This window comes from Culex quinquefasciatus, chromosome 1 (assembly GCF_015732765.1).
Source record: "Culex quinquefasciatus strain JHB chromosome 1, VPISU_Cqui_1.0_pri_paternal, whole genome shotgun sequence".
In the NCBI taxonomy this organism is placed as follows: Eukaryota; Metazoa; Arthropoda; class Insecta; order Diptera; family Culicidae; genus Culex; species Culex quinquefasciatus.
In genome coordinates, this window is record NC_051861.1 from 113962333 (window position 1) to 113987600 (window position 25268).

Here is a 25268-nt window from a genome sequence, read left to right on the forward strand (position 1 = left end):
GCACACTTAATTCCGATCACATCCTTAAGAGTCGAATAATAACATCCAAGTGCAAATCCCCAACGATTGCGTGTTATTGTTCAATCAAAATCGGACTTTCTTTCGCAGCAACCCAGGTTCTCCTCAAGAAGACGAAGAAATTCCCACTTTCTTTGGCGATTGACCAGGGGCAAAAGAAAATGTTTAAATAATATTTTTCCAATCCGGGACTGTGTGACCCCCTCTCACATTCTAAAAACCGGCATCCAATCCATGTTCAGAATTGCATTTGGTCGATTTCTTTAATTGAGCTTGTTGTCCCTGGCGATCTGGATCATCTGGAAATGACGAGGAACGAAGGAGGTCCACTTTTTCCAACCCAGGAATTAAATTGAATTTCCACCACCTCCACTCTCTGGCTTTGGTTAGTCATTATTGGAAAAAGAGAGCGAGAGGTGTTTGGAAATCAAATTTGAGATCCCCAATCAGGAAAAGAAGAAATTAGGGTTGAGGCAGGGGAGTTTGATGGAAAAGTGCACTTCTCAAGATTATTTTACCGGAAAAGGATAAAGTCTTCGGGACCAGTCAAGAAATAAGAGGCGGGGGGGGCAAAAAATCTTCCAGACCTGAGCTTGAGGGGCAGCGAAATCGCGTGGGAATTAATGCTAATGGCGTTAGTGCAGTGGCATAAGATTGAAAGAGGGGTTAAATGGCAAAAAAAACAATTAGAAAAAATAAACTTGGAAATTTTGCATAATGAAATAACTTTACAAAAACTAATTTTAATAAATTAGGCAAAAAAAACTTATTAAACCATTCATTTAACCCCACACTCCTCATTTAAAAGCAAAAAAAAAAACTGGAAAAGAACAAATTCCATTTTCCGATTCCACGCGCCACAAGGATAGTGAATTAGTCAAATGAAGGTGAAGATTTTAATCAGTGCACGAAAGTAATTTATGCAACGCAAAGGGGGTTGACGAATTTGAATAATGCAGAGCCAAAGCCAAAAAAAAATAGCCAATGAATGTTATTTAAATTTGAACAAGATTTAGAAAGGGTGGATTTTATTCACAATATTTCAAACATGGTTAAACTAACCATGTCATATGATCGGACTTAACAGTCTTATTTTGATTTCCAAAACATTAAAATCATTTGAAAGCGACGAGTCGGTTTTTTAATGTAATTTCACCTACATAAATGTGTAGAAACGTGAATTCAGGATGCAAATTTTATCTCGCCGAAAATGAAAATTTTACACGTTTCTGATGTAAAATTGTATTTTTTTTATGCAAAATCACGGTAAGGGTAAATAGAGTATACTCAAAAATAAGTTCAATCGTACTGCTAGATAAAAACAGTAAATTTAAATATTTTTCATGTAATTCCGATGTGAAAAATTATGTAAATTTGGCAGCTTCAAGTTTTCTTAAATGATGTAATATTACCACAATTAATGTTGAAAAATTTACATTATCTTAAAAACAGATAAAAATACACGAATATGTGTCACACAAACACATCTTTCTGAGATGAAATTACATCTGGTAATGAGTAAATATTGCCTGAATTTTTGTGTCAGATATGATGTGCCCATTTCCAGGAGTAATATCATCTCAAAAATTGAGTAAAATTACCTCTAAGAATGTGTAATTTTACTTTTTACCCAATTAAGGTAATTTGATATCATAAACGAGATGATTGTACAATGTATTCTTTACACCAAATTTTACTTGAGATATTAGTGAAATATTCATTTTATTTGGGCCGTTGCAAATATTTTTCAAAGTTTATGTCGCCAAATAACACGAAAAGAGAAAAAAAATACCTTTAAATTTTCATCTCGTATATTTTTTACTGTGTGAAAAATCATGGAAATATGAATTCAGGAATATTGACCGATTTTTTCAGAAATAATGTAAAATTACCACTAAAAATGTGTAAAATGTCACCTTTCACTTGGTTTGCATAAATTTGAGTTAAATAACATCTGCAAAAAATCATCCTCAAAATACACAGAAAAAAGTGGAATTTTGCGAGGTTGAAAATATATTTGGTTAAATATTACCTCATTATTGAGTAATTTTACCTAAACAATGTGTATTATTGAACCTGATGAAATTTACCAGAAACTGATACAAAATTCATCAGATCCTGATGTAATTTTACACTTTTTTCTGTGTATTTTATTCTTCCAAAGTTAAACTATTTTTACTGCGTAGAAACCCGACATTAATTATGAATAAATCAATAATAAAAAAATTTACTCATATTTTTTTCTGTCTATTCTATCAACATTGAAAATTGAGTTCTGTTATATATTTAAAAAATATTTGAATTAAGATTGAATCGAATTTCAACTTGACTAAATTTCAATCAATCAAATCAAATTTTGAAACAAAATAAAGTCTAACTCAGTAACCAAAAATATGCAAAATGATTAATTAGACTTAACGGTTTAAGGTTTTGTAAGGCAACTCAAATTTTAAAACTATACCTACACAGAAAAAAATATGTGAATTTACTTGACACGGAAAAATTAATCACATGTAAACTCGGTTGATGTAAACTTGAGATTCGACGTAAACGGTTGAATCACTCGTAAAATCATGTTTCTACGTATAATTTGTTGCAAATTTACATCAAATTGCATTTTAATTTAAATGTTTAATGACGTGCAAAAGTGTTACATCATAAATGATGTAACATTCGGAAATATTTTTTTGTGTGTATAGTAATTTTTAAATATATAAATATTTTAAATAATTTTCCATAATCAACCTAATAATTTGGAAAATGAATTGTGTTGAAAAGGAAAACACATCAAAAGATGTAAATTTACTACATATTTGAGGTAATATTACACAATTTCCCTGGCACAAAATTAGTGCACATTCCCCGATGTAATAATACCAACAAAATTTATGTGTTGGCATCAAGTTTTTATAAAATTTCAGTCCTAATTTTAAGTTCTAATCAGTCTGGATCGAGATCTATAATTGAAAATAGACTTAACATAGGTATTCCAATTAGGCTTTTTGATGGAATAAAAATAAATTTTCATTTACATTTTTGAAGAGGAATTGGAGGAATTGCACCTTTTTTATAATTTGAGGTTAAAAAATACCTTGAAGAAGAGATCGTTTTTGCCGATCAGTTATAATTTTATCAACCAATAGTTTAATAACTAATCATAGAAACAAAAATCATATTATGAGTTTGGAAATTTTAGTTAACTGAATTGTTTTCAAATTTATTTAATAAAATTTACAAGAAATGTCTAAATTTGAAAGGAATAAAAACAAAATTTTATGGAATATTGAATCTGACATAAGTTTTATAAATTAATGACCCAACAAATTTTAAAATATTTGTATTTAAAACTAACCGGAAATATTAACTTAAATTAGTATTAATACTCTACGCCGTAATTTCCACATTCTTTTACAGATTTTTAAAATTTATTGCCCCTAAATTTAGGGAACAACCTCTTTATGTACACCAGTTTATTTGAATTCAACTTCTGTTGCATTTTCTGGTACGGGTCAGGATGGCCGAGTGGTCTAAGGCGCTACGTTCAGGTCGTAGTCTTCTCTGAAGGCGTGGGTTCGAATCCCACTTCTGACAAACTTTTTACCCCCTTACGTTTGAACGAGCAAAATGTATCGCTAAAGAAATTTGTTGTAAATTATGAAACATAAGCTTGAAGGTAAGATTTTCTTACGCCTTTAACTAGCTTACGTCACGCCCCATCGCAACGATGATTTATTGCCCAACCCCAAGTTCAAAAAACGCCACAATGCACACCACCCGCCAAGCACCGGGTCAACGTGTCGCAACACGATCAAAACAAACCCGCACACGTGCTTTTCCGCTTTACAGCGGTTGGTGAGTGGCGCGCATGCTCTCTCCTTTTTCGCGCTCTCTTCTCAACACTGACAAAAGAGAGTGGGAACGACTCTTCTGATTTTGTGGCACACTTTGGCCCAGCCGGGCCGCTCCAGTGGTGCTATTTTGATCGCATTCTTCAACGGGCTCGTTGGTCTAGGGGTATGATTTTCGCTTAGGGTGCGAGAGGTCCCGGGTTCAAATCCCGGACGAGCCCACCTCGATTCTTTTTTGTGTTTGTTTTAGGTTGGTAATTTTAAGGGAAATTTCGGATTCTACGAAAAACATTTATATTGTTTCTTAACGTATATTTTATTAGGAGAATGAAGGAAATATTTTACACACATTTTAAACCTAACTAGAGTATACTTCAAAGTTTTACAAAGAAAAATGTCGTTTCTCACTCTCACATTTGAACAGTTGTTGGTCTATCCGCGCACTCTAAACTAACGTTGTAAGGTTCCGTTTACAACAATTGTTAAGTTCCACTAACGTTTTTGAGTATATTTCGATTGCTTAAAAAGTTACACAAAGAGTTTAAAGAACGATTTAACTACAAAGCATAAATTACACTTTTGCGTCACGAGCTTCATATGGTATTTGAGTAAACACTTTTAATTTATTTACATTTGTCGTGTGTGTCGGTGTTTGCGTATGTATCGCTATAGAAACAAGACTGGGAAGTATTTAGCACGGGAAAGTTTTGTAGCCATCGTCGCAAGAACTTGTCGCTGTTCAAACATTCCCCTAGAAAGTTTGAAACCTTTTCCATTTCTGGCTCTCGGCGGCGACCCTTGGCTAATTGTGTCGTGAAAAAAAGTTTTTTTTTTTAATTTTAAAATTGTAAAATCGACTTAATTTTATCTTGTCTAACTAATTTTGATATAACCTCAAAATTTCTAATTTTTTATTCGAAATTTGATAAGCCAAAGTCTGCCAAAATTGGGCAAACACAAAACTAGTTTCATTTACAGTTTTCTCCTTTGGATTTTGGAGACTTGAACCCCGGTACAAAGAAAGGTGTATGAAAAATGTATATTTGCTTTGATTTAATTTAAATTTAAATTTTGCTCGCCTCTCCAGCCTCTCTTCCCTAGCCAAACCTTAAGCTTTCTAGGCTGATGTGGGAAGGGAAAACTTGTCGTCGGAGTCACATTAGAAATATTTAATTTAAAACAATTTTATGAAATGCACACACACACAGTTTAGCCTTCGCCTTCTCGTGAAAGTCCAGCGGAGAAAGGGCAAACTCTTTTTGTCCCGAACTTGTCTACAACTTTTGCACTCGAATCCCATTCATTCCGATCTCGATAAAAACGAACACAAAAAAAAACATTAAAAATGCACAAATTTCATAAAACACCGAACCCCACAGCTGTGAAGGCCGCTGGCAGGAACCTTTGACCTCCTCCTCTCACTTGGTGAAAATGTCCTCCACCAGCTGCTTGGTGATGACGCGATGCTTCCGCGTCGGGTTCACCTTGGGCCGCTGGTACAGCCGGGCGTTGATGGCGTACAGCCGCGGGGACAGGTCGCAGCGCACGTTGAACCACCAGTCACAGACGAACACGGCCTGCGAAAACTGCGTCCCGTTTGGGCAGAGGAACGTCGCCTGCCGGCCGTCAATGTCGCAGTAGTGCCAACCTGGAAGAAAGAAAGATGGCGGTTAGAGGGTCTGATGAGGAGCGCAAGTGGGCCGAAACGTTGGCGCGCTTACCTTGACAGCGCGTTTCCATGTCGGCGAAGAAGCCCGGGTAGTCCTGCTCGTCGCAGTAAAAGTTGGTGTACGGGACGGCGGACAGGATGGGGTAGTCGGTTCCGGGACGTCCTGAAAGGTTGATGGGGAAAAATAATTAAAAAAATCAAAATAACATTTAAAGTTTCATTGAATAAAACATAACATTAGTTCCAATCAGTGCCAAGAGCTGTTTGAACAACTCTCGCTCTCAATCGTTCCACCAACCAACACTTCTGAGGGCTTTTGTTAATTTGATTTGGTTAACCGCGGTGGATTTTCTTGAAATAATTTGAACTGTCAAAAATCCACCAAAACATCTACCACATTGATCACACAAAAAACTGTGGTAGAAAAATATCCACCGGTAGATCCTTTGGTGGATTTTTGACAGTTCGAAATATTTCAAGAAAATCCACCGCGGTTAACCAAATCAAATTAACAAAGGCCCTCTGAAGTCTATTTTTAGCTTCTTTCCAATAAGAATTCTCTCCTTCTTCGGTTTCTCTCTTTCCTCCCCTTCTCTCAGAAAATCATAATCAACACATCTACCAACGAAATCACCCTAAACACCACCGCGTGTGTGTCTGTGTTGGAGCTTGCGTCAACACTACTTCAAGGTTTTCGTAGTGTAGTGGTTATCACGTCTGCTTCACACGCAGAAGGTCCCCGGTTCGAACCCGGGCGAAAACAGATTCGCTTTTTTTGTCGTTAATTATCTCTTTTGAAAGAGATGGAAAATAAACTCTTCCCCTTGCAAATAATAACTAATTAAACCTTATTTTCAACAACACTTCACAGTTCCGTGAGCCCCTCTTGGGCGCGAAAGAAGAAACCGTGGAAACCGCTGTTTTTCGTCCCGTTTGGAAAATTGTTCGAAAAAAACAAAAGAAAGTATTAAAAAGCCCTCATTGTTGCGTTGGGCAGCATTCCATTTTAGCGGCCTCTCAGGCAGGACCATTATTTATTTATCATCAAAAAGGATCCGAACATCAATTTGGCGTGGAGAGGAGAAGAAAAAAAAATTGCATGAAAAACACGCAATGCATCATGCGTTTTTTCGCGTTTTTTACCCGAATAAAATGTAGCAATTTGTTTTGTTTCGTTTTTGGTGGATGGTGCTTTCATGTTTGCAAATAGATTTTCAGTATTTATTTATTTGTTTCACCTGCTGGGAAAGAGAACATCCATCCATTTTATTTGGAAACATTGTTGGTTTTTTTTCTCTTTTAGAATAAATCGTGATTTTGATGCTATGAAAAAATGCGGAAAAAATTCTGAACGATTTAAAAAAAAAATCGGCAAAATTCTCATTTATAGCAAAGAAATTATGACACTCGATGAAACCCCGATTTTTAATTTCACTTTTTAGGCCGTTTTTTATATTTTTCCAGGTTTATGTCTTTAAAAATCGTCCCGAAAAATAATTGGAAGTCTGATCAGCTGAAAACAAGTTGGAATACATTTCTCTGTTTTATGATGAGTGCTATAATGAGGCCATTTTATTTCATTTTTTTGATTCAAAATTTATCTAAAAAACCAGGGGGCAAAAAATGATTATTGCCAAAATTGTACAATAGATTGAAAACTATTTTTAATCTATTGTATAACGTTTTTTTTAATTTTCAATTGGAAATGGTCCTGTTTTTGGTTACTTTTATCAATTTTTGACACAGATTGGAAAAAGATTGGAAAAAGAATAACACTTTTAGTGAAGCGTTTTCTGATACTTTTTGAATGTGCATTTGCAAAAACTTTAAATAAACTTAAATCGAATTTGTACCAAAAATTTTAAAAAATATATTTAAATTTTAATCACAAGCTAATTGAATGGAAAAAATATTTTAAAATTCATTTTACATCAGTTCCGTTGTTTTACAATTATTAATTTAAAAAAAAGTTAGATCTTACAAAAAAAAATGTGCATACATCGAAAATTCACAAAAAAAAATCCGAGATTTTTTATAAACCTAAACATGCTTTAATTGATTTTAAACGCAAGGCAATGCATTTTAAATTAACTTTCTGTAGAAATTTTTATGTTTGTTGAAAAACAAAATTTGTTACCCCCTATTTTTTCGAGCTGATTTGGTAAGGGGACAAATACCTTGAAAAAATATTTTCAACAGCCAAAGTGGACCAAAAAAAACTTTTGAGCTCAATGACGGACTTTTTATTTAGGCAATGAACGTTTTAGAATAATAGGTGACTTTTTGAAGTTTTCGTAAAACACTCGAAAAAAAATGTAAAGGTTAATTTTTTTTATTTCTTTTAACAATTTTATTTAAAACCATTTTTCGGTCAGTTTTATTTTTATTTAAAAAAAGTGTTTATTTTTACGAAAACATTAGAAAATTAAATACCTACAATTTTCCTTTTTTTCACATTTTTGATTTGACCTTATTATATAGCTTTGCAAAGAATTTAAATCGAGAAAAAAATTTATCAAATAAAAAACATCTGTATGGAAAGCCTTCAATTTTGTACAGATGCAAAATGGCTTATTCGAGCATAAGGAAACGATAGATAAAGTTTCATCCATACCGCAATTGTTTATAAAAAAATCTTTGTTCCTGGAGATTTTATAACTAAAAAAAATATTCAAGATTCCTATCATTTCTCAAAACTGCAACAAATTTTGTAAACAAATTTTTATTCTTTTGTGTATTTTTGGTTTCGTTTCAGTTAAGCCTTATAATTTTTTTTTTAATATTTCTAATTATTATTATTTTGGCCCAAAGTTTTGTTTCGAAAATGTTTATTTTCTATTATTTTGGAGGTCATTGTGAGCAATTTTTTAATGCGCTGATTTTCACCTATATTTTTTTTATGAATTTGCGCAATATACATGAAATTAAATATATTTTTCAGTTTTATTTACGTTTTTTCGTTTTTTTTTTCAATTTAAGTATTTTGTTTGCCCGCTAATTTTTTTTATATGAAATTCCGAACGGGAATGGAGACGACACAAATTTGAATTATAATTTTCAATTGCCTAAAAAACAAATTTTAATTCCGAAAATTTGCATTCTTCAAAATAATGGCAAAATTACATAAAATTGATTGCACTACCAAATTTCTTTAAAATAAACTGTAAGAAATCAAGTAGTGTTTTGATCAAGATTGTTAATCGATACACAAAGAATATATTTTCTGAAAATGTAGAAAGTTTCAAAGTATAGATACTCAACATTGTTCACAAAATACCGTACTTAACTAACGTACTATTTTTTTATAATTTGCAATATGGGTTTTGTAGTCTTTTCCACTTCATTAGAGTTTTTTTAAAATACTAAAATTTTCACAATATACCTTTTTTTTTTGAAAATACTCAAATTTTCAAAATATGCAATATGAGTATCAAACGAAGCTTCGTACAAAATTTCGCGAAATAGGTGAAATGCATTCAAAATTCCGGTTCCTTTAATTTTGAAAATTAGATTAGTTTTGAAAAATACAGTATTTTAGTGTTTCACAAAGAAAACTCTGGCAAACTGAAAATGCACATCAAATTTCGCTTCGTTTGATCAAACTGATATTGCAAATTTAGAAAAATTTAGTATTTTCGAAAAAAATACGGTATTTTGTGAAAATTTTAGTATTTTAAAAAAAAAAATATAATGAAGTGAAAAAGCATACAAAATTTCGCTTCGTTTGATACTTATATTGCAAATTTTGAAAATTTGAGTATTTTAGAAAAAATACGGTAATTTGTCAAATTTGAAGTATTTTCAAAAAAACTCTAATGAAGTGAAAAACCATACCAAATTTCGCTTTGTTTGATAACCATATTGCTAAATATAAAAATTTGAATTCTTTCGAAAAATCGTAATTTTGTGAATAATTTTGAGCATTTATATTTTGAATCCCACTCAAAACTCACTACATTTTCAAAACATATATTCTTAGTGAAAACATTGATAATTTCACACGATTTGGTTGAACTAAGCCTATTTTAGAAAGATTTTAAAAATGAGTTATCGTCCATTATCGGCGAGAAGGTTATCGCAATAACGATAACGACAGAATTATCGTTATCGTTATCGGTTCACGGTAATTTTATCGTTAACAAACTTGGTTTTGACATGGTTACATCACACCTTTAAAGCTCATCAGAAATGGTTTTTTAAAGTCTCAAAATACCATTAAAAAAAATCCGCGAAAAAAATGCAGAAAATTCCAATGAATGGGCACGGAAGTTCTCGAAATATTTAAATCTTAGAAGTTGGTTTAGATGATAAGAATGATTATGATATGTATTTTAAATAATTTATAAAACTTAAAAAAAAAACATGATTTGTTTTAAATGATAGAAATTCATTACGAGTGCACAGCAGCCAAGAAACTCGTTGTCTTCTTATTCAAACTTAGGGACCAAATCCTGCAAAAATCTGTTTGTAAAAATAGTCAAACTTTGTTGTAAATTATTTTGTAAACTGTTCATTTAGGGTTTCGAAGATACTCAAACGAGTGTAGAAAAAGTCATGGAAATTCCTCCAAACGCTCAGATTCAACTTTTTGACATTCGAAAAATAATTATAAAAACGAATTTCATTTTTGTTTAAGTGATTGAATTTCTTAAATAAAATGAAAAGTTTGGTTCACAGAGACACTGGCCACGGTAAATTCAACAGTCTATAAATTTATTTCCGTAGAGTTTTGCATTCAACTAAAATGTGGGATTCAGCACCATGTCATAATTTTAGTAAACAGATTTTTTTTTGCAGAATCAACACTGTTTTTGTTAGGACGAAGTTTAAGTTTATTCTAGAATAAATTTTCTAAACTACTTATAAAAATAACTCAAAGATGAATTAAAGTTGTACACAAAATTAAAAAAAATGTAATTAAATTTCCATTAATTTAAATAATAAAAAAAAACTTTTTTGTGAACTTTCAAATCCTATTGTTTGATTTATCTTATTTCATAAAAAATACAACATAAAAAAACTAGTTTAAATCAACGCTCCAAAAATCTCACCAGGAATCGATTTTCCCAGCTCCAGGTACTCCTGCACCGAGGGACTCAAAAACCCGGGTGGGATGACGGGCTGCTCGTCTCCCGCGCTGTCCCCGCTGTCCAGGTTCTGGTTCGGCTCCGGATCGACCTGGGACACGCGCGGTTTGCGGCCGCGCTTTGTCCGCACGTTGCTCTCCTCGCGACCATCTGCAAAAAAATTGAAGAGAAGAAAAAAGTGTCAAAGGAAACTGATTAACAGAGAAGAAGAGGTTAACCCTCCCATGATCCAAGTAACCCTTGCGTAATCGTGGTCGCACAGCGACCGCACCGTTCAATCGCCGAAGATCATCTTCGAGGCAGCATCGTGATTGCCGTGAGAAATGTCAAATAAACAACAACAAAGTGTCGCCATTTTGGACGACGCGCGCGCGCGCGTCGTTTAGGGTTTCTGTTTTTGTGTGTCTTCTTCGCGTGATGACACCTGCGTGGCGATAAAATACTGCGGTGAAAGGTGACAGCTCTTTGACAGCTGGCTAAAGCGTGGTGGTGACTGCATCGTGTGCAGATGTTTCTTGTTGGTCGTAGGATGTGCTGCTTTGATTCATTATCGTTTGGTTTTTGAGGTTATGTCTATGTTTGGGAATAGTTTATTTTTTGAAGACTGATCAATTCCATGTATGTTGCAACGCGACATAACCTTCGGGTTGAGAAGATGATCAGCGTTGATTGAATGATCCTTTTTTTCGTAGTCACGGATCTTCAACGTTGACCATGATCAATTCATAGTGATCGCGAAGGACCTTCAAAACCCCAAACAAAGGGCTTGATCAGGTTCGAAACAGACTAATTAAAACATTCAACGATGATCAAAGATCAAAAGTGTTGGCGGCAACGGCTAATGTCCATAAAAGGAGACAATAATCTCAAGGTCTCCCATATGGGAGGTGCGGTGACCTTCGTAACCCTCTGAAGACGACCACAACCTCCACCGATCGCTGAAGATCTAATTAACGACGACGGAAACAAATCTGGAGCAGCGCCGCGACTTGAACGCGACTTCAACGCGTCAAGAAGAGGACGATCGCGACTAATTGAGCGCTAATTGGGGGGGGGTCTATGTGGGTCGTAAATCGGTTTGGGATCTTCTACTGGGCTTAAGAACCCCTCAAAAGTGGTTCAGCTCTTCGAACGAAGACGACGACGAGCGCTTTTGACGTGGCATTGGAGTTGTGTAGTTGAAGTCTGAGTGAGGGAAGGAAATCGATACTGACAGGCTGCACGGGTAGTTGGGACGACCGCCGGAGGCGGTGCAGTCTCCGAGGGATGATGCATGAAGTCACGATCGGCCGGCTATGCGATCAGCTGGCGCAAGTTTGTAGCATGACCTCTGAAAAGTCAAAGAGAAGCAATCGAAAGTCGTCTTCAAGTTGCGCATCACTCAACGCAGCAAAATGAAGTCGTGCAACACTTTGTGTATCATGACCTCAGTCCTTAACCACTTTCGATTCAAAGGCTAATGAACTCCACAAAACGTGTTGATCGCGCGTGTTGGCCAACGTTAGAACAACCGTAACTCCACTAATCCACTAATTTGCCCCCTTTTAGTTCGATTAGATCATTGCGTCGCATAAATTTGAACCGCGATCGCGCGTTTAAGGTTAACAACAACTACGCAACCGCGCTCAGAACGATCGCCGACGAAGTCGGGAGGTGAATGATTTATAAAAACCTCGATCATCGGGTGGGCGCTCACAAGATCCCGCCGAGCTGTGGGTCTTATTGTCATCGGAAACCCTTCTATGATCTTTGCGTCTAGAGATCGACGTACAAGTTCTAGAGCGCGAAGGTCGCGCAACCTGTCCAGACTTGGGTCAACCGCTGATCTACAACAACAACTGTTATATAACGTAAATCGCGCCCAAGTCCTTTAGACTAGTTCCTGGATATTAACCGCTGCTCAAACGTGACTAGCTTACGCACCCCGGTCTGAGAAGTCATTGATGGCAACACTTCCGTGCGAGCACATTTTCTACCCTCAAATAGACCATTGTTTTCCACCTCAGGTGTCCAAATTAATGAGTTCTTCGCCGGCGTGATTATTGTCGCCACGATTTTGTTTTACGATGCGATCGTTGCAGACTTCCGGGGTCTACTGAGGCGAATTGGGGTTGTAAATTTGAAGACGATGTCACGCGCGCTCGATGACATCTTGAAGATCGTCGTGAAGGGTTGAGGATTTTTTTGGTTGGTGAGGATCATATAGCCATAAAGATATATCGCCGACCCGGATCTGATTGCGGGCGCGATCGTGGGAACTTTTGCGAGAACGTAACCGTTGGAGACGGTGTCAAGTTGTTCTGTATTTGGGTATGCGGTGAAGAGATAGGTGAGCGATATAAAATCGTTTAAGGTCAAGGTTGACGGTGCAACGCGTTGACGTTGGAAATAAGTTGTTTAAATCTGCAAAAGCTCAATGATTGTGGGTTCGCATGTAAGTTGGGCGTAACGCAACAATTTGATGTTGCACGACATAAGTCTTGACAACGTTGTTTAGCACAAATAAAAAAAAATACAGGTCGTGCAACATTTTATTGTCACACTTTTGTCGTGCAACATTTGAGCTTTTGTTGTTTTGAACAAGTTTTGTTGTACCTATTTCTATTAATATTTTAGCAAGAAATTATGACTTAATTTGTGTTTGTTAATATATTAATTAGTTCTAATGTGCTACAGGCTTTAATTTTTTTTCTGATCTTTTAAAAATTTTACTGAACATTTAAATGAAATTGTAAATTGGTAATTTTCGATTTATGCTTTTTTATTCCTGTTTGCTGGAAGTCGCACAACAGTTTTTGTAGCACCATCTCACGCAACAATTTAATGTCTCACATGAAGTCGTGTAATACATTTTTATTGAAGTTGTAGCACTTGCTTCGGTGCACTCATTTTGTTTGTTTTAGTTTATGTAGTTTCTTATTTTGAAAATATTCAAAAATACAAATATTGACATATTGTTCAACAGTTTATTGTCACACATGTGTCGTGCAACATTATGTTTTTGATGCATCACTTTTTGCTTTTTCTCAATGAAATAGTTTGAACAAATATTTCTTAAAATTTTGTTGTTGTCGTGCAACAATGTGATATCACACACTTTATTTTTTTTTGTATTATTTGTTGAAAGGGAATTCTTGATTTTTGTTTTTTTTGTTTATAAAATTTCTATAATAATTTCTTTTATGTTGTACAACATAAGATTTTCAAAATGTTGCACCAGCTTTAAGTAGCACGATAATTTGGAAACAGAATCTTGCAACTATTTAATGTCGCAATGCTCTTTGTTATTTTGTATGTTTTGAACATATTTAATCAAAGCAAAACGCTGCGAAATTTGCCTTTTCTTCAAATATTATTTAAAAACTGACTGAAACTATTCGAGTGCAAAAATTTATTCACGCAATGATTTAAAAATGTCACTTTTTGCTGCTTAAAAATTGATGTTCAAAAATCAGTGTTTAAATTTATTTTTAAATATATATTTTGGTTGAATTTCATAAACAAAAAAAAAATCAAGAAATACAAAAAACATCTTAGACCAAGTAAAATTTTAGAAAAAAGTGATTATTTGATTTTTTTATGTAAAATCAAAGAGTTTTTATTGAAATTTAAATAGATGGCAATTAAAAAAATATATTATGAAAAATAACATTTTTTTGATAAAATTTCCTACATTTTGCTTTATTGAACTGTGTTGATATGAAAAAAAAAATGGTTTTCTCAGTGTTGCCCAATCACCCCTTGTGTTTTAATCTAATCAATCTAATCATTGAATCTAATTGATCTAGAGAACTAATGGTCCGATTTTCAATAAAAGTCAAATGAAAATTTTGCGTAGTTTTTTATCTATTCAATAAGAAAAATCAAATTTTATGATCAAGAATATTTGAAATGGTTAAAAAAGACTTTTTTTTACATTTTAAAACATATCGATTTTTTTTAAAAAAGAGCAGTTTTCGAAAAGGTCGAAAGAAAATTTGGCGAAATTTTCTTCTTTTTTAAAGAAAAAATATTTGGAGCTTAATAATCAAGATTAACCTTTTGAAATTGTTTTAAAAGATTTAGTTTTGAAATTTAAACTGATTTCCAAAAAAGTCAAGTGAAAATTTGGCGATGTTTTCAGTTTTTTTTTCAATAAAAATTATTTCGAATTTTGATATCAAGGATAACTTTTTAAAATGGTTTAGAAATATTTATTTTTGACATTTTCAAATATTGGGCTTGTTTTAAAAATGTCTAAATCTTATCAATAAAAATAAATTCGTAATTTTATTATCAGGAATAACCTTTTAAATTTGAATTATTTTTAAAATTTTCGAATTTTTAGGTTAAAAAAAGAAATATGTTCTTTTGAAATGAGCAGAAATAGTCCGATTTTCAAAAAATATCAAATGAAAATTTTGTCTGGTTTTTATCTTTTTTTCAATAAAAATTATTTCGAGTTTTATAAATGTTGGATCATATTTAAACATTTCAAAATATTTTGTTTAATTGAAAAAAGCAGAAATAGTACGATTTTCAAAAAAAGTCGGATTAAAAACATATTTCGAATTTTTTAATCTAGAATATGTTTTTGAAACGGTTTAATTATTTCTTACATTTTCAAGTAATTATTTTTTATTGAAAAGAGCAGAAATGTTCCGATTTTTAAAAAATAAAAAGACTTTGTGTAGTTCTGTGTTTTTTTTATAACTTTTTTTCGAACTTTATAATCAAGAATAACATTTTGAAATAGTTTTAAAAGACTTATTTTTCAAATTTCAAATGTTGAATTAAATTTAAAGATTTCAAAATATTTTTTTTTATTGAAAACATTAACAATATTTCGATTTTCATAAAAAAGTCAAATAAAAATTTGGTGAAGTCTTCTGTTTTTTTTTCAATAAAAATTATTTCGAATTTTGTAATCAAGAATAACTTTTTGAAATGGATTAAAAATATTTATTTTTGACTTTTTCAACTGTTGGGCTAAATTCAAAAAATTCGAAATCATTTTTATTGAAAAGAGCAGAAATGGTCCGATTTTCCAAAAATAAAGTCAGATAAAATTTCTTCGAAGTTTTCTGTTTTTTTTTTTTTTAAATAAAAAAAGGTTTCGAAATTTTATAATCAAAAGTAATTAAAAGAAAATCAGACCAGATATTCTTGGGTAACTTCAGGTTGTTCATTATCTTAGCATGACCTTTTTTTGAAATTTTTTTTTTTTTTTTCAATTCCCCATTTAAAAATAATCATTACTGGCTCAAAAATTTGTTTGCCCTTTCTGGATTATTTTGAAAGAGATGGCATTTTCTGTCCCCTATGAAAAATAATAAAAGTCTGTTTTTGGATATCAATTTTTAAGTTACAAAAAATGATTTTTAAAAATAAGCTAAAAAATTCGGATAGACCAAATCTCAGAGAGTTGATTTGTTTTGTTTTTTAGCATTGCAACAATTTGTGCAACCTGTGTTGCACAACATGTGATTTTACAATCCTTTGTTATTAAAACCAATGTGGCGTGCAAAATTTTTTGATTGTATTACATTAACTTTGTTGCACTGATTTAAAAAAAATCAGTGTTATCCTTGAATTTTATATTTATTGTTGTTGCAGTCCAAAAATGACGCGCAACATAAAAAAATGGATTATGTTGCATTACATTTGTTGCATTTGTCTTTTTTGTTTCAAGTGTGGTTCTAAATTTAGCTATTTTTTTGTCTTATTTTTTTTTGGTGTAGTACGAAAATGTGATCTTTATTTGTGTCACTCAAGCAAAACATCTAACTCCATCCAAATTCAAAGAAAAACTCCATTCAAACGATTGAACGGTCTACACCCACCGATTAACAACTCCGAGATAGCATAAATTTACGAGGTCCCTCCCTCTTCAGCGCTTCCCAACCCCTCCCCTTCCCAGTAACATTCTAAACCCAGCTTAAACCAGCCTGCCCAGTCACCTGGCCAGTTGAGCATAAAAGTTCGTGATCTACCACACTTTCAGAGCGTCAACCATCAAACAGCAAAAGGGTTCACACGGCACAAACAACTACACCACCATTGCAGCACAATTGCTTGATATGTTTGGCCCTGCACCTTCTTGGAGTGGTACAGTATATGTACTTGGGCGTGACGTCACGTTACCTTTGGAGCTTGTTGCTGGAGTACTAGATCCGCAAAACCGCAACTACAAAACCAAACCAGGTAACCTTGCACCTTTGATTATGCATTGCCAGCAGCTGAGCTTTAAAGTTTCAGGTTCGCACATTAAGCGCACCCTCTCCGCCGAAAACCTACACGTGAGAGGGGTTTGACGGTAGGGGAGAGCGTCCAAATTGCTTAAAACAGCTTTGCAACGTTAAAACTCAAAATGTTGCGTTACACTATCCACTGCAACATAATTTGTTACATGCTACATTTTTCCATTTAAATTTGTCGCATCGAGAACAAAATTTGAAAATTTGTAAACCGACCTAGAATTGACCACCCTCCCCTAGCAGAACCTCCCCGTTGCGATGGCTCAATCAGCGATCGTCACCCTTTTTCCGCGCGCCCCTAGCGTGAGAGATTAGTTTGATCCGGCTCCGGCTTAAGCATAAAGATTGAATATATTTTTTGCTCGCTAATTAATTGCGCGAGCAACCACAACCCCCTCGTCACATTCGCCAAAAAGGTGTCTTTTCCCAGCTGTAAAACGCTATGACCTCCGCTTCTTCAAACACACACATCAAAACCCCGCAAGAGAGTGTGCCCGTTTGTTGATTGATGTGGTCATAATCTTCAATCATTTTTTTTTGCTTGCGCCAGTTTTGTGGCGAGATTTAGCCGTTCTAAATCATAAATCTGTGCAGAGAAGAAAAAAAAACTTGATTAGAGAGGAAACTTGGAGCTGAAGCTTGGAACTGCAGCGATCTCGACTTTGAGTTGTAATTTTGCAAGCCTAGGCCACTGAGAGATGAGGGGAGCGCTAGCTCGTCAAATGTTGTATTGAATGCACCCTGAAGATGGTATTGAAGTAGGCCGAAACGTCAATATTGTTTTGTTTATTTCGTAATGCAGCATTTTGCACTGCCAGAATGCTCACTTTTCAAATATTTGATTAAATGAACCCTGAAGATGGCACTAAAGTACTTCGAAACGTCAATGCTGCTTGTCGTGTTGAGATTCGCGTTACGATCACGAACACAAAATGTCACTTCACAAATGCAATGTCAGATTTTACAACGGAATTGTTGCAGTGGCTTTCAAATGACTTGGAAAACTTCACGCGACATTTTTGTGCAATTTTTTTTTTTAATTTGTAAAACATATGCGCTTAAAACAGCCACCCATTTTTTTTTCAAAGTTCGAATTGAAAAAAAAACTTTTAAAACCTTAAAAATTATTTATTTTAATTTTTTTTTCTAATAAAAAAATATAAATTGTTTTATTTTTTATTTTTTAAGTTTTCCAGATTTTTTAAATTAGAGATAATTCAAAAACTTCCCAGTTTCAAACAAACTTATCGAATTTAAAAATTGTGAATTGATTCTTTATTATTTTAAACATTTCTTTAAGTTTAAAACAATTCTAAATAATTCAAAAATTAAAAAAAAATCTAAAAATGATCAAAAAATTAAAAAAAAACAAAAGTTTTTAAAGAAATTTACGAATTAAAACAAAAAAATAAAATTCAAATCTTTTTCAATATTAAAAAAAACAATTCAAGATTTCCAAAAAAAAAAATATTATGAAAATTTCATTCTTCTTCAAAATAAAAAAAAACACAAAATTTATTTCTTTAATTTCGATTTTTCTTAAAATAAATGCAAATTGATTTTTTATTATTTTATACATTTCATAAAATTTTAAACAATTCTAAATATATAAAACATTTAAAAAAAAATTAAAAATTAAAAAAAAAACCAAAAGTTTCAAATAAATTTAAGAATTAAAACAAAAAAAAATAAATTAAAATCTTTTTCAATAATAAAAAAAATTAAAGATTTCCAAAAAAAATCAATTAAAAAATTTATGAAAATAAAATTTGTTTGGAAAATAAAAAAAATCATATTTCAGAAAAAAATAACGAATCTTTTTTTAAATAATATGAAAATTTCATTCTTCTTAAAAAAATGACTTTTTTTTATTTTATTCCTTTTCTAAAATTTTAAACAATATTTAAATTCAAAAATTCAACAAAAAATCCAAAAATGTAAAAAAAATCGAAAAAAAAAGTTTTAAAGGTGCACAACAACTAAAGATTTTCCACCAAGATGTTTGGTACACACATTTTGGTGTCTTCAAAACTACGGGAACTATCGGTATAATTTTTGATTAATCCTCTGAAGTACTGTCTACCAAATAATTTACAACAAAGTTAGACTATTTTAACAATCAGATTGTTGCAGGTTTGGGTCCGTTAGTTTGACAATTTTGGAATTAGAAGACAACCACTTCCTTAGTTGCTGTGTACCCTTAAATTGATTTACGAATTAAAACAACAAATAAAATTAAATTCTTTTTCAAATAAATAAAAAATACAATATTTAAAAAAATAGGTTTTTTTTAATTCCAAAAAATCAAGTTCAAAACAAATGGTTGACAAATTACGATCGTAATATTTCGATTGAGAAATCTCGATCATGAGTCGAGAAATAACAATCGAAATATTAAGATCGAGTGCAATAATCATCAGTTGCCTTGCCTAATAAATGTCTTAAATTATCCTAATATTTGTGTTTTTTTTTCGAAATGCCAAGATAACTTTTTTTTAATGCGACAAAACAACCATAAAAGCAAATGTCACTGAATTGATTGTTTTTATTTAGGGTTTGAAAATGTCACGTTACAGTGTAGTGCAACATTTTGTTTTTTTTTTAACTGAAAAAAACTCTGAAGAAAGTGCTAAATTAAGTCGAAACGTCAATATAACTTCTGTTCAATGTCGCGTGACAAACACGATAGAAAATGGTCACGATGGCTACGTTGAAGACATATAAGTGTCACGTGACATTGTAGTGCGACATTTTGAATCACATTCGTTGATTCGGTAAAAAACAAACGTTAACTTGTTAAAAAAGTCACAAAATCGCTCAGAAATATCTAATAAATTTCTCGTGACAATCACAAAATAATAATTTCACTTTGCAGTGCGAAATTTTTAAACAAATTTAAAAAAATAAAAATTTTTGTTCGTTAAATATTTGATTCGAATGATCTTCAAGAAGGCATGGGAACTGGTCGAAACATCAATTTGTCTTCTATTGAACGTCTCGTGACACTCACGAAATCAAAATCGAAATGATAAATTATGCGTGACGCTCACGAATGAAAAATGTTGGATTAACCATCAAGAAAGCACCAGGACTGGTCGAAACGTCAATTTTGGTGAATGTCGCGTTACAATCACATAATCGAAAGTTCTCCAAAAATTGCAATTGTTGATTGTTGCATGACTTAGATATGTCACGTGACATTATTGTGCGACACTTGACAAGATAGTGTGTAATATTGAATTAAACCACCAAAAAAAAACAAAACTGTTTGATTAAAATTACCCTGAAGATGGTACCAAAGTCAGCTGAAACGTAAATTTGAGCATTTGTTGAGTTTACAAAATCAAAATGTCAGATTTTAGTGAAATATGTTAAATCAAAATTTAAAAAATAAGTTGATTTGCTAATAAATTAGAACACTATAAAATATGGCGAAAAATGGGGCAGAAACGTCAATAATTTTTCTGAAATCAAAATGTCACAAAGAAGTCAAACTTTGTCACGCAACTGTTGTCTTGTCTAAAAAAGTGTTGTGCGACATTGAAGTGCATTTTTTTCTTTAAAAAGCTTAAATTTATTGATTTGATAGAAAACTTTTTTTAAACTCAGAATGCTACAGAGAAATTATTTTTTTTAACGCAACTGTTGCATGTCTAGCAAAATGTTGCGTGACATTGAAGTGCAACATTTTTTTCGAAAAAATCTTTGATTCAATAAATTTGATAGAAAACTAGTGCCAATATCTTCAGCTAAGGGATAAATCATTAGAGACTGCCTAAACGCGGTAACGACGACGACGACGACAACGTCGAGACAATCAGAAATCAAAAGAACATTAGTCTCTTTGTCAGAGCGATGGCTAATGGCCTCAAACCAGCCGAGTTCCGAGTGGGGATTAGAAATTCGGTGCACTGCTAGTTGGAACTGAATTTTACGACTGTCCAGTTCACAAATACAGATTTTCATAAATTTACGTCCACATTTTGTATGACCAGCTCGCAAAATGTTGCAATGGAAAATAAAGTATTAGAAAGTTTAGAATTTAGTAAAATTTTAGAATGTTGCACCATGTTTAGAGTGTTGCAACATGTTTAGAATGTGGCAACATGTTTAGAATGACGCACCATGTTTAGAATGTTGCAACATGTTTAAAATTTTGCAAAATTTTTGAATGTTGCAACATGTTAAGAATGTTGCAACATGTTTAGAATCTTGTAAAATGTTTAGAATATTGTAAAATGTTTAGAAATTTGCAACATTTTCAGGAAGTTGCAGCATGTTTAGAATGTTGAAGCATGTTTAAAATGTAGCAACATGTTTAAAATGTTGCATAATCTTCACAATGTTGCATTACCGTTACACTGAAACAAATTTTGTATGTTTTTTTTGCAATAATTCTACATTTTCAGTGCACAACCCCTGCCAATTCCTCAAGCGCTAATCAACACATTGTAAATCGGATGTCGTCGGTCTTGCTGGTCATCAGCCCAAAAGCGATAGCTTCATCATTTCCGAGCCGGCCATCTAAACGATTTACGAACACAAAACCGCCCGGAGACGGGACCATTCAGGAGAATGAGGCGCCTAATCTGATGACGATGGTCCTCACTCACTCGCAATTTCCGCTAATTTTCCCAAAAACGCTCTCGACTTGACACAACAACAACAACACTTTTTCCAGTCCGGTGGTGTCTTGTCCGAAGAAATTTTCGACCGACAAGCAGTGTGCATTTTCACACATCCTCGCTCGCAACCAGAGAGAATGATGAATGATGAACCGTCGACGTCGTTGACCATCACAGCACAGCCTAAATTCAGGGGTGGCTACTGATGTGATGTGTCCAGCCTTCCAGGGGTATTTACAACGAATAAAAACGACTTCATTCGGCCGACGGCAGCGACGACGACTGATGGCAGCTGCTGTTTTGGCCGCATACATGCAGGCGCCCCACCCCTGGATGTATGCAACCAACGGCTTGACGGTCCCTTCTTTCTGCCCAACAGGGCGAGAAAAATCGTTTTGTGTAATGTTTAATAAATCTTGCTCCGGGCAGCACGAAACGACACTGGCGTGAAGGCTCCATCTGTTGGATTTTGCACGACGCTTAGGACGTTATTTGTTGTTGCTGCATAATTGCAGGCGTATAGCGTTTTATGAGCGCCATCTTCTAGCGGGCGCCTGGGAACGATGGGGGAATTTTTCGGTTTATCTGATTTTTCTGTTGCAATTTTTTTTAGTAAAATTATTTAAAAACTATCAAGAAAAATTGTCGGAAACCTATTCATAAAAGAACCACTTCCAGTTAAATCGTCAAATCTGAATTACTCATTCAGTGCGACAGCTACTGGAAACGCTTCAAAATGTGCCAAATATTTAGAACTCAAGCTAGCGGAAACCGTTTTGACAAAACTTGAAATAATTTTCCAATTTCCGTAAAGGGGGTTTGTTGGGGTGAAGCAGGCCAACTCAGAAAGAGTATAGTAATCAGACGTGGAAATGTTTTGCCTCGTAAATAATTCCTCACAATGAAGTTGATTTTTTGTCAAGATTGACTTGTTTTTGGCAGAGATGGAAATAATTTCCATCCTGAGGGAAGTTGATTTTTATGAAAATTAACTCGAATTTTACAGAGATTCGCTTCGTTTGATACCCATATTGCATATTTTGAAAATTTGAGTATTTTCGAAAAAATAAGGCATTTTGTGAAAATTTTAGTATTTGAAAAAACTCTAATAAATTGTAAAATGCAAATTTTCAAAATTTGAATATTTTTTTAAAAATACTCAATTCTGTAAAAAAAATATCGTATTTTCAAAAAACTCAAATAAATTGGAAAATCATACGAAATTTCAATTCGTTTGATACCCATATTGCAAATTTAGTAACTTTGAGTATTTTCGATAAAGTACGGTAATTTGTGAAAATTTTAGTATTTTCTAAAACAAAACTCTGATAAATTGAAAAAGCAAACGAAATTTCAATTCGTTTGATATCCATATTGCAGATTATGAAAATTTGAGTATTTTCGAAAAAACGGTAATTTGTGAAAATTTTAGTATTTTACAAAAACACTTTATAATGTGAAAAAAACATACAAAATTTCGCTTCGTGTGATACCCATATTGCAAATTTGAAATTTTTTAGTATTTTCGAAAAAATACGATATTTTGTAAACAATTTTGAGTAAATATCTACACTTTGAAACTTCCTATATTTTAATCAAATATATTCTCAGTAAAGGCATTGAAAATTTAACATGACATGGTTGAATTAGTCGATTTTAAAAATGAGTTATCGTCCATAATCGGCGATAAGATTAGAATTATCGAAATAATGATAGATTATCGTTATCGTCCTGACGATAAATCGATAAAAATTATCGTTATCGTCAGACGATAATATTATCGACGATAATTTTATCGATAATCAACCATGGTGTTCACGATTATTTAAATTTAATCAGCGATTTTTTCTCCTCACTCTTAAAGTTGATGTTCATCACGATTGACTAGATTTTTGCAGAGGTGGAAATAATTTCCATCGCGAGGGCTTTTTTACCCTCACAATGAAAGTTGATGTTCATCACGACTGACTTGATATTTTCAGAGATGTTAATGATTTCCATTGCGAGGGATTTCATTCCCTCGAGAGAAAGTCTGAAATTAAGAGTAGAATTTTCATGGCGAGGATGAATGTGGGAATTTTTCAGAGATGGAAATAGTAACCATCGTGAAGGCTTGTTTTCCTCACACTGAGGTTGATCTTCTTCACGATTGACTAATTTTTTGCAGTGATGGAAATGATTTCCATCGGTTTTGGTGAGGTATCACAACGAAAATGATGTTCATCGCGATTTAATTGATATTTTCAGAGATGGAAAATATTTCCATCGCGAGGGAATTCACTTCCCTCGTGAGGAAATTTGAAATTTTAAGTAAATTTTCAACGTTTCTCATTCCATTTCACCCCAAACCTCCCCCCTGCAAAGAGTGCTCACTTCCGGCTTTCAGCCCAAGTGTTCATCATCATAAATTCGTTTTGATAATGCAACATTTGGAGGGGGTGGAATGAGTGGACATCGATGGTGTGTGACGGTTGGTTTGTGATGCTGCAAAATTATGGACGCCCCCTCCCCCCTTCAAATTCCAAATTTGTGTGTGTGCGTGTCGGGAATTAGGTTTTGTTTTTCTCCAGGATCCGGATTTCCATCCATTAGAATTGACCACACTTGTGAGCTCGGTGAAATGTGTCGAAATTTGGCACTTTTCTCCTGGTACTCAGAATTTTGTCGATTTTGTGGGCGGTTGTGCATTTTTGGGGGGAATGCTAATGATGATTTCATTTTCCGATAGAGGGCCACTTCTGGAGAAGAGTTTGAAAATGTTGAGGTAGAGGAAAAAAAAGAAGCCAGATCACCTTCACGCACGTTTGCGAATGCATGAAACGATAGCTTAAACGTCGGACGGGGGGAGGTTTGCCCTTCAGGTCGACGACGACTAACGACTTCGAGCAGGAATTAAATTACGCGTTTGCCAGGGTAAGACAATCCGATGTGGAGCAGAGTTGGCGTAATCGTGATTACTGGTGAAGAGGAGGGGGAGCTATTTTGGACTTAAGATTCAACTTAAAGTTTAAATTTGGATTTTGAAAAAAAAAGAATCTCAAAAGATTTTTTTATACAATGTTGCATCATGGGAAGACTTTGTAGCATAGGTAGATTGTTGCAACAAAGGTAAAAGTAGAACTTGTTGGCAAAAGCAATATTTAGTTTGACAGAAAATTCTCCAAATAATTTAATTTAATAAAAAATAAAATAAGAATAATACACAATGGGAAAAATGTTGAGAAATTTTGGTTTATTTTTTGGTGGAAGGTTTTGGTTTAAAAAGTGTCGTGCAACACTTCTTTGGTATTCATCACATATCTCAAAATTATTTCTCATTTTTTGTTATTTATAAATTCGAAGAAAAAAATGTTGGGATTATATTTTAAAAATGTTGCGCAACACTTCTTTTTCATAACTTTCACGATGCAGTAAAGGATCTAAGATTTAAAATGAATTGGTATTTTGGAAAATCAGCCTCAAAAAGTCCTCAATGCAAATATTGAGTTTTGCAGAAAATTCTTTAAATAATTTAATGTAAATAAAAAATAAAATAAGAAAATGGTAAAAGTGTTGCAACGAAGGTAGAATGTTGCAAGGTAGGCAGAATCTTTAAAAATTGTTCAAAAACATGCTTGTTTTGAAGATAGTTTTTTTAAAAGTTATCAATCCTCTTAGAAAAAAAACTGACAAAAATACATTTATTATACTTTGAGACGAACATAGCTGCACTTCCCCTCCGAAGATTACAGAATCCAGTAGACCTGGTAGGAGGCCACCGACCGGCTGTGTGCTACACCGCAAAG

General features: G+C 33.3%; 2 protein-coding genes and 3 non-coding genes across 5 annotated transcripts in view; 4 read left to right on the forward strand and 1 right to left on the reverse strand.

Moving 5' to 3' along the window:
- LOC6045627 overlaps window positions 1-25268 on the forward strand; it is a 342844-nt gene that overhangs the window by 234044 nt on the left and 83532 nt on the right. The gene's annotated exons all lie outside the window — the stretch shown is intronic.
- The window catches only part of LOC6048774, a 307506-nt gene that overhangs the window by 229642 nt on the left and 52596 nt on the right, over window positions 1-25268 (reverse strand). The gene's annotated exons all lie outside the window — the stretch shown is intronic.
- Trnal-cag lies at window positions 3527-3609 on the forward strand. The gene has a single exon. It is a non-coding gene; the product is annotated as a tRNA-Leu (tRNA).
- Window positions 4016-4087, forward strand: Trnap-agg. Its single transcript has one exon. It is a non-coding gene; the product is annotated as a tRNA-Pro (tRNA).
- On the forward strand, window positions 6226-6298 carry Trnav-cac. Its single transcript has one exon. It is a non-coding gene; the product is annotated as a tRNA-Val (tRNA).